The sequence below is a fragment of the Pinus tabuliformis genome, chromosome 7 (genome assembly GCF_031772625.1).
Source record: "Pinus tabuliformis cultivar Carrire ecotype Pingquan chromosome 7, CPIR1, whole genome shotgun sequence".
Classification (NCBI taxonomy): domain Eukaryota; kingdom Viridiplantae; phylum Streptophyta; class Pinopsida; order Pinales; family Pinaceae; genus Pinus; species Pinus tabuliformis.
The window spans coordinates 1009990169-1009999971 of record NC_142293.1 but is presented as its reverse complement, the minus strand read 5'-3'; positions in this window follow the sequence as shown (position 1 = coordinate 1009999971).

Sequence of the window (9803 nt, the reverse complement as noted above, 5' to 3'; positions counted from 1 at the left end):
TAGAAGTACTTTTGAGCAAACAACAAAGAGCACAATCTAATGTAGTTCCCTAAACCATTCCTTTTAGCACACAAACTAAAACCTAAAATGCAAATGCATGTATTTGTTTTCAATTCCTCTTAATGTGAATGATACAATAAGAAAAACTAAATGCACAAACGATTCAGAATGTTTCACACAAAATGGCGATTTATGACAATTTTATTCTACGAGAGAAAGGAAGATTGAACGACACTTTCAGGTTTGAAGAACTGAAACTTTTCGACACTTTGAATGAAATCAAATCAAATGCACAAAATAGATTAATCGATCATCTATGAAGGAGGACTTTACGACACTTCACTTTTTGAAGAAAATGAGGACTTTATGAGACTTTTCTATCGAAACGACAATCGATCAACACTTCTTTTGACAATGGATTGTAAATGACAAAACAAATAAATAAAAACATTCACCAATCCTAGTCTAGACAAGGTCAAATTAAAGAGATGAAGTCTAGTTTCAATGATGAGACATCATTCATGTTCAGCAAGCAATTAAATCAAAGATAAAACTGGTCAAAAAACTCAGTTCCTAGATGGGAAAACTAATCTTCAATAAATCAACATAGGCTATAGCGATAGACAGTGCAATGCATACCACTGTGTCCATGCGAGAACTACAATGCATAGCAGGTCTCAGTTAAGGACAATGCAATGATCATAGTGAGCAATTTTGAAGGTGTTTTTGGCTCAAATTCAATTCAATTTTCAGTGGATTAAGCTTGACTTAAATAAACAATATCAAGTACAGTGGATTGGAATGCTCTAAGAGGCTACTAAACTACCAAAAAGGGAAAAACGATTTCCCCAGTGGAGTTGCCAATTTCTTTTGGGAATAATTAGTATTTCTAAGAAATGCTAACCCTCTAGGTTTGGTATCTAACCTAGAAACAATAGTTAAAACAATTCACTATTTTTCCTATGAATGACAAATAAGAGAAATATTATAAGGAGCCAGCCTGAAACTTCCACTTGATTCCTTGCTTGATCCCTCTCTCCTTTGACTGATATTGCTGCTCCTCCCTGTACTTAACACACTTGGGGAGTGCCTATGTAATTACAGAAACAAAGACCCATCAAAGCATAATGATCCATAATTCATAAATAACATAGAATCGAAAGTATGATAAACATATGAATGCATTGACAGATTACACAAACATAGGGGAAAAATATTGAAAATCTTTATTAATTGAAAGGAGGATTACAACCCATGAATTCGATCCAGTGCCATCCTTCCAGCTTCAAACCTTCTTCACCTCATGAACAACAAGAAATTCCAACATTACTACAATAATTAGCCTCAATACTAAAACCATCAACACCTCCTTACAACTGAGAACAATTCATCCTCCAGATCTCTTGGATGAGTGATCAATTTATAGATGAGTGAAGGAGGTTGGGTCATCAATGATGATGATGAATGCCTTTCTATTTTTAGGAATTGGTTCCATGAGAGAGGGAGATAGGAGGTTGATGTTTCCTAATTCCTTTTTTCATCCTTGGGTGAACTTAGAGGGGCAGGTGGCACTTGAGAAGCTTCTAGAGGTTTCCATGAATAATTGATTATTCAAACTCTCCCGAAACTTTTCCCAAGCTCTCTCATCCTAGGCTAAAGAGGGCCTAAGTGTGGTTCATAGCACTTAGTCAGTGTGGCACCTGCAATGCATTGTAGCCTAAGGAAGGGCTTCCTGCAATGATCTCTTTAGAGACACTTTCTGTATTAATTTTGTGATGGAACTTCTTAGGGAGTGAGGCATTCAGATGACTAAGTTCTTTAGGGCATGAAACAACTATATTAGGGGTTGATGAACCCTAATAACATCGACATGTAAGTTGGGGTTGATGTGCCCAAATAAATCTGTAACAAGACATAAACAAACTCATGAAAATTTAGGGACAAATATTTTGAAAAAAATTATCTGACCTACGAAAGATTGCATATACATTTTGTTATGGGGTAAAGGAATTTCATAATTTTATCTTATTCTATCAAGGTCAATGTGAATCCCTTCTTTGGATACAATGAATCGAAGGATTTTTCCTTCACTTAATGCAAAGAAACATTTATTGGGATTAAGAGAAATTTTGTACCTCTCACAATGCTCAAAGATTCATTTTAAATCTTTCATATGATTAATGCACTTTCTGGAGTATAAATTTATATCATCTAAATAGATTACCACTGATTTGTTTACCAAACTTTTTAAAGCTATGTCTATGGCTCTTTGAAACGTTGCACCAACATTGATTAATCCAAATGGCATCTTTTGATAGGCATATGTGCCCCATTTCTTTCTAAATGTAGTCTTTAGATGGTCATCTCAATGTACTAGAATCTGATTATAACCTGAAAATCCATTTAGGAAAGACATTACTTTTGAGCCTGCAACTCATTGAAATATATGTTCCATAGGAGGAAACAGAAAGTTTTCCTTCTAACAAGCTTTTTTGAGATTGTAGAAATCTATACGTATTCAAATATAACCATCCTTTTTTCTAACTGGGACAAGGTTGGAGACCGACCAGGAATGTCTGACAGGGAAAATAATCTTAGCTTTCAACAGTTTATTCAATTCAGATTTAATCTGATTTTCTAAATTGGGATGAATATTTCTCAATTTCTGCTACACAGGTTTTTCATCAGATGTCATGGGGATGGTATGTTGAATTATAGAAGTGTCATATGTTTTAAGATCTTCATAATTCCAAGCAAAAACATTCTTATATTTATTAAAAAAATGTATAAAGGTTGTTTTTTCATCTGATGTAAGACCAAGGCCTAGATTGATATTTTGAGGTTTAAGGTCATTTCCAAGATTAACTAATTCAAACCACAATGTCCAACTCTAAAGTTTGAGTTGGTGGGTCTTTTGAATCTATCCTTAAGGTCATATAAATCTTCCAGCTTAACAACAAACTTAGGTATAACATCCATAGTTGCTTCTTGCTTACGCTGGATGTCATGTTGATCTTCATCAATTATCTGGTCATCATAAGGACCTTTTAATGTCAAAAATATTATGACATCTGGATCGTTATTAAAGACTCACCAATTGGTGACATTGTCCAGAATAGAAGGCCTAAAAATCAGTTCAATAGAAAAGTGATTGGGACTATAATCTCTGGGTGGAATGAGTTTGAAGGCCACCTTATCCAAAAGATCGATGCTTCTGTTTTGGAGTCTTGGGATAGGGGAAATACTAAATGTTATAAAGTGAGAAGTAAGGTCTTGTACTAATGATTTATAATGTTTCAAATGTCCAGACAAATAGTGTATAATATTTCTTACCTGTTTTATCACAATTTACGAATCTCCAAACAATTGAACATGTTTGATATTAAGGTCGATGGCTTTATACATGCCTTGAACTAATGCTTCACATTTAGGAGTGCTTTTTTTGCAATCAAATTCAAGTCTGCATGCTAACATACCTTTTTCCCCTTTTGGGCTAACTAATATACATCCTACTCTTGCTCCATCATTGGATTTAGATCTGTAAAAAATTAGTTTCCAAAATGAAGAGCTAACTACAGGTTTATCTACAAAATTTATACACTTAGAACTATCTATTTGAGAAAAGTTTTCAACTTGTGATATAATAGAATTTTCCAAGAAAGCTAAAGTATTTGTATTGAAATTTCCTAGAAATGATTCGACTGAGTAGTTTCTGATGATGTCACTGCTATACGCAACTACTTCGTTCTATCCTTCTAGTTCTATAACAACATACTTTTGATGATTTTTGCAGTCAACCCTGATTTGATTTGCCTTGCCATTATAGGGAAGCCACATGTGAGACCAGTAAGTTGAAAATAACCATGGAGCTTTTCTGACCAGTCTCCACTAAGGATTAAGTCGTAGAACTCAGGAATATCAGCTACAAGAATGTCAATGACCTGACACACTTTAGGGTTTGATGAAAGTCTAATGGTAACTTGATTAAGATCCTCTATACTTCGACTTGGGATCAGTCTAATTGCACAATGCGCACAACATATTTTTTAGGCTGAACATTCAATTTCTCACAAACTCTTCTTGTTAAAATATTAGATCAAGCTCCAGAGTCCACAAAATAGTTGTGTAGATTTTTGTTGAAAATTTCAAAAGTCAAGAGAAATGGAGGAGTATGCGATTTAGATCTTCCTCTGATTAGAGAAATACCAATAGGATCGATTCTATTTAGTGAAGTGTTAGGAGGCCTTCCCATTTCTTGCGCATCTTGCGAGACAACAACATCGGGAGGAGGCAAAGTAGGGAATGCTTTGAGTTCATTGAGAAACAAGTTCTGTTGATGTTTCAACTTGCTAATCTCATGAAAAGTAATGCTTTCCCTAGTCATTTTGATATCATCCACAATGTTATATTCCATTTCATCCTATACTGTCAGGGTTTAGCTGGAGGTGAAGAATTTTATTGAAGAGGAGCGGTTTGGGTAGATTTAGATGGAGATTTATTACCTGTTGTTTTTTCCTTGGGAGCCGAAGTTGATACCTTCTGCTTTAGTTTTTTTTGTGGTAAATCAACAGGGATTCTACTCCGGATTGTAATAGGCAGTGCTTCTTGTGTATCTTCGTTGGGAAGGATAAAATCCCACATTCCTTGTAATTCTACTAGTTCTTCAACATATGTTTGTCCTTCAGTTGTTGAGACTTCATCTTTGTTTTTGGGAAAAGTATCCAATACAGAATGACCCTATCCCACTCTAAGGGTGATAGTACCTCAGCAACAATCAAAGCAAAGCTATTTGAGATTACTTCTTTATGAGATGTAAGAGAGGGGAGAAAGAGATCCACTAACCGATGTCTTCCGCTAATGATTGATCCAATCTTCTCTCCTCGCTGCTTGCTCCCAGCTCCTTGCTCTTTCACTAGCCCAGCTACACCAAGATCCTGCAAAATGGCAAGAGAGGGAAACTACAAGAAGCATACATTCATAATTGATTCAAGGATTAGAATAAATCAAATACACAAGTATAACAATACACCATTGAGACACATGCATATAGAAGAACCTCAAATGCTTTATTAATGGAAGAAGTAAAGTTCAGGAAGTGATACAACCATAAGAGGCCCAATCCAGCATCACCTCCCAGCAGAAAGAAATCTCCTCTTCACCTCCTTCAAGCAAATCACCAATAGTTCTATACTCAAACCAACAGCACTTCCTTACATTCACAAGATTCCAGCCCCCCTAGACCTCATGAGAGAGCTCTATATATAGGAGTTTTGGAGAAAGGATGAGTCAGCTTGAGGCTGGCATGAAGCTGACTAGTGTCCTCTCCCACTTCAGTTATTCTTCAGTTCTTGAGTCCACTTGGAGATCTAGACCCTCTTACTCATCACCAGTCGAATTCTCTGATCCAAGTGTCATTTTGGAAGCTTCCTGGGCAATGACACCTTGAGGAATGACTGTGCCACTTGGCCAAACTCGCCCAGCGCAGGTAGCCTTCTTTGCAGTTGACATTCAGCGCAGGTACATAGTGGAGCAGTTGACATTCAGCGCAGATGCTCAGTGGAGCAGTTGACATGATCCAGAATTAGCTTGTTTTTGAGTGTTTTCAGGTGGAGAACTGATATTCAGTGTTGTGGTTTGCTGACCTTGTTCCTCTAGGGGTAGGAACAACATGTTTAGGGACTTTGGATCCCTTAGATTATGGACATTTCATGCTTCATGCTGTAAGGCACAAAAATGTCTATAACAGTTGCCCCCTAAAGTATGAGGTCGTTTATCGGGTGAAATGCTTTATCAGGAGGATCCGAAGTTCATTCAATCGCTGAGAGGTGACCTGTAATAAAATACAATACAATACATTATTTTTCATTCTGCTTTCATGATCTAGCTGAGGCGGGCATTCCCATGCTCAGCTTTATAAATTCATTTTGATACATAGAACAGATGATCGTCTGATGGTAGACTGATAATTCTCTGCTGAAATTATCATCCTTTGAGTAGGATGATCATCTGTTGCAATGATGTACATGTCAAATGTTTTTATATTTCCTGAATATATATCGCAGCCCGGATGGATGAAACTAGATCCGGGGTCTTCAAACTCGTTCGATCTTCACTCTAAGTACAAGTCGATCCATGTGAGAATTGCGCTGAAGTCGAACATGGAAAGACATCGCTTGATTACCGGTCAATGATGTAAACCGTTAACAAGCGCGAGAGGAATCACCGATAATGAAAATGACCCTCAAGGTACTGCAGTACAATTCACGTGGTGTGAATAAAGGACTTGGCGTCGAACACCACGCAAAATCTTTCGGTCGAAGGTCATTGATGTATACCTGTCGCCGGAAGTGAGAAACTTGCCATTCAGGCATGCAAGCTTCAAAGTACTGAGGGGGGTGTTCCTAGATCAACTTCTTGGATGATGAGCTGAAGTCGACAAGAAGCAATCCGTCAAAGGAGGGCCTTAATGAATCCCACATCAATGACACGGAACGGAGCTAATGATTTTAATGGAGGTGAAAACAATCTGTGACATATGATTCAGGGTGGCGATCATGGGTGGATGAAGGATAATGTATGGCAGTGGATGGGACACGGTTGACTCTTTCTGAACAACATCTCTTGAACATATAACGACACTGATACGATGGATCGGTAGCATTACCCCAAATGTTGATGGTTTGGCGAAGACCATGGTGATGAGACCGGTGAATGAAACAACCCAACCCGATGTGATACGGAGGAAAAGTGTCATGTTCAAGAGCGACTTGCTACCATTAAAGCTTTGAGGTTCTCCCAATTTTTCCCCAGTCATTTCTGACCAGTACCTCTTTATTTTTGTCAAGCTTGAGGAGGATAACATATGCTTGTTCTATAACCTGCCCTTCGGGCAAGCCCATCGCTATGTTTTAACGAGCCTAGCGATAGGGAAACTCGTTCTCGTCTAAAGACAAGTTTGTCGCTATTTAATCATTTTAACGAGTCTAACGACAAGGAAAACTCGGTCCTTTTCATTTTTAGAGAGTCTGAAAAGGTACAGAAAGTTAACTCCAAAATTCCTTTTTCGTCATCTAATCCCTTAAGTCCGAAAAAGTATAAAACAATACAGAAGGGATGAGTTTTTGATAACTTTAACGAGCCGAATAAAACAAGCGCTCGACCTTTTTGTGCAATAATCCCTCAGGTCCAAAAAGATTAAAATCTAGAGGAGGGATAGCTCTTCCGGTCCTTTTAACGAGCTGGAAGGCCAAAACTCGGCAAACTTTTCATATTTTACGAGTCAAGAGAAAAGAGCTCAAAGAAGACTCGTCTTTTGAGGAACGAGTGATAAACAGGGATAGCAGCAGATTCCAGGTACAGGTTGGAATTTTCCAATCACGGCAGTGTCACAAGGATGGCTAGGTGAAATCACTCTTCGCAGCTGTTCCTCAAAATGGGTAAACAATCATATGGGGGTGAATGATCGGCCAAATGGAATGGAGGTGGCAGGTGCAAACACGACCAAGACTTTTTATGGCTAATAAATTTACGATCACAGTGGTTATTTACCGGAATAGGTTCATTTTTTAATGAGCTTGAACTCTGGAGGAAACTCTTACTCACAATCGCTTTTCTATTTTTTAACGAGCATAAATTTCGCGGTAAAACTGCTCGAACCTTGCGTTTATTTTTTAACGAGCATAAATTCCGTGGTAAAACTGCTCGATATACCAGTCATAAGATAAGAAATGTCTCCTGTAAGATCCCATTTCTTATAGAGCTCGCGCCTTACATAAGCTATGCTCCCTCTCATCCTTTCTTTATGCAAGTTCGGAAACGGCTAATCCCAAAAATAAATAAATAATTGCTCTTAGCTTGCACTCCAAAAGGTTTGCATGCCCCCAGGTATAAAGTACAATTTCAAGGCTGCCCCTACTTATCCGATAAAACATTTTTTTTAAAGGGTGAGGCTTACCTCTTTCTGGTTACCCAAAGATTGTTTCGTTAACACCATCAAACAAAAACACTTCCTCGGCAATGTCTACCAAAATAGACAAGGGTGAATGACCTTTGTCAAACACGTAACCTTGACAAAAGAATCCTATTCCAGAACAACCCCTCTTCCATCCACGGATGGGGTACGGACTAGTCATACTCTTTCGCAGAAATTCTACCTTATACCCAAGGTTTTCTCTGCCCGAAGCAGACTAGGATGCATGCCCCCTGGGTTCCAGTCCCATCTTTCCGAATCACTCGCACTCATCGGGAAGGAGGACTGGGGGTGGAGACATTTCTTGATTGAATAGACCATTCAGGTTTGGTATGTGACTATTTGCGATGCGTGATCCGGAAATGAAAGTTGGTCTACGAGCTTGACCATCCTTCCTTCGTGTGGAAAACACATTACTCTAAAGAGTGAGGAGACTATTGCTCCCATGCAATATATATAGTCTCGTCCAAGGAGTAGGTTATAATCCAAGGGTCCTTGAACGACCATCACGTTCATTTGAACGGTCTTCCCTTTCAATGTAACAGGTACATTGGGGAGGATCCCTAATGGTCGACTGGTTCCTTTATCAAAACCTGAGAGATTTCTTATCTCAGGCAAAGGCGCCGGGGAACCCAGTGCTTTCCAAGCAATAGAGGAAAGGATACTCACAGATGCCCCTTCATCAATGATAGTGCCAGCCATTATCATTCTATAAATTTGGACTATGATTCTGAATGGTACACTGGCTGCAACCGGGGTCTGCCTAGTTGGTTCCAATCAAAGGACACAACCAGGTTGCTTGGTGGTGGGACCGAATACACGGCCGGATATGACCCTGACGATGTTCCTTCCTGCGATAAAGGAATGGGCGCATTGCCCTGATGCTCATCAGAGTCGGTGATGATGAAAAGAATCTGGATGGTGTCATCCTTATTCTCTTCAGTGAGGGTGTCATTTGAGGATGAAACCTCTGAAGGAAGAACCGGGTCAACTGCCGTTTTGACCTTTGGACTTTCGTCCGGTCTGGATTCAGTAGGTTCATTCTCAATGACTGACGCTTCAGCTGACCACTTGAGCGGGCCAGCTGTATTTTCAACCAACAAAGGACTTGGCACGAGTTTTTTGTATCCAGGAGAAAGTCTCAATGGTGAAACCGGGCAATATTCAAAAGCTCTCTTCGCTTCGTCTAAGAAGGGACAACGGTGGATGGCGTGATCGCCTTCACACAGTCTGCAGGGGGATCTTGCTCCCCCTCTTTGTCTTGAACCTTCACTTTCGCTGGTTGACGGTAAGCATTCAACATGGCTATCAGAGGTTGACGCTCCCGAACTGTGCAATCGAGGGGACCAGTCCCTTAGTATCCGGGGAATACGGGGACAATCTCTGTGGAAGTGGTCTCCTCTACATATGACACATGGCGATTTAGGCCCGGTCTGTGCTGTGTGTGGATATTTGTCAGATGTATTTTGCTTGCCCCCAGTCGCCTTATGCTCCTTCTTCTTCTTCTCCTTCTTCTCCATGGGAGCTTGGCTTTTGCCGGCTCTACCTTGCGAAGATGAAGGATTGGAGGAAGAGTTATAGGAAATAGAAGGCTGGTGGGTAGCTCTAGACTGATCTAACTGTTGACTCGACTGTTCAAGAACCATGGTGTTCTGAACTACATTGGTTGAGAATAGCCAAATTGGCAGGCCAATTTTCAGTCCTGGAAGCGACAATGTGGCCATGTGGGGCACACCAACTTCTCCCCAAGAGGAGAAAGGACTAGGATTTCCATCATGTGGAATTCCTTGGTTGGTGCGTTCCATGTTCTCAACCTACAGATCAACGCAGGAAT